Raw genomic sequence first — 622 nt, forward strand, 5'->3', positions numbered from 1 at the left:
ACTGGGGAAGGATCAACTTCCAACTTCACTTATGTGGTTGTTAGATGGCCTCAGTTCCTGACTGGTTACTGTACTTACAATAGCCTGCACAAGGGGCCTCATGATATGGTAGCTGGCTTCCTCCAGAAAAAGTTATCTGAGATAGAGAATACAACCGAGAAGGAAGCTGCAGTCTTTATGAACCTACTCTTGGAAGCAACACACTGTCATTTCTGCCTATTTTATTTGTTAGAAGCAAGTCCCCAAGTCTAGCCCATTAGCTTCATCTCTCGAAGGGAGAAATATCAAAGAATTTGTGGACCTATTTTTCAATTAGCAATAATTGCGCCTCGGATAAACCTCATTGGCTACGATACTGCCACTGCGCAAATCTGTGTGGACCTATTTTTAAAAGCAGAAGTTAGGAAATGGTCCTTAGAGGAGGTGAAAACTAAACTGAATTTTAAAAGATCAGTTAGGTGAAAAGAGTGGAAGAAAGGTGCTTTGGGGAGAGAGACAAGACTATTTAAAAAAAGAAGAACAAGAGCACGGAGTCTCTGGGTAATAGAAAGTCTCCATGTTATCTGGTTTAATATAATGTGGGTGTGAAGGGAGAATGGAAGACAATAATGTGGCCTTATGT

At 40.8% G+C, this 622-nt stretch overlaps 1 pseudogene; it reads right to left on the minus strand.

The window, feature by feature from the left end:
- Positions 1 to 241: 241 nt before the first annotated feature.
- On the minus strand, positions 242 to 373 carry LOC112835398 (U4 spliceosomal RNA; annotated as a pseudogene).
- Between the last annotated feature and the right edge of the window lie 249 nt (positions 374 to 622).

The sequence above is a fragment of the Callorhinus ursinus genome, unplaced genomic scaffold (assembly GCF_003265705.2).
Source record: "Callorhinus ursinus isolate GAN/ISIS: 27379988/994484 unplaced genomic scaffold, GSC_fseal_2.0 scaffold11, whole genome shotgun sequence".
Lineage (NCBI taxonomy): Eukaryota > Metazoa > Chordata > Mammalia > Carnivora > Otariidae > Callorhinus > Callorhinus ursinus.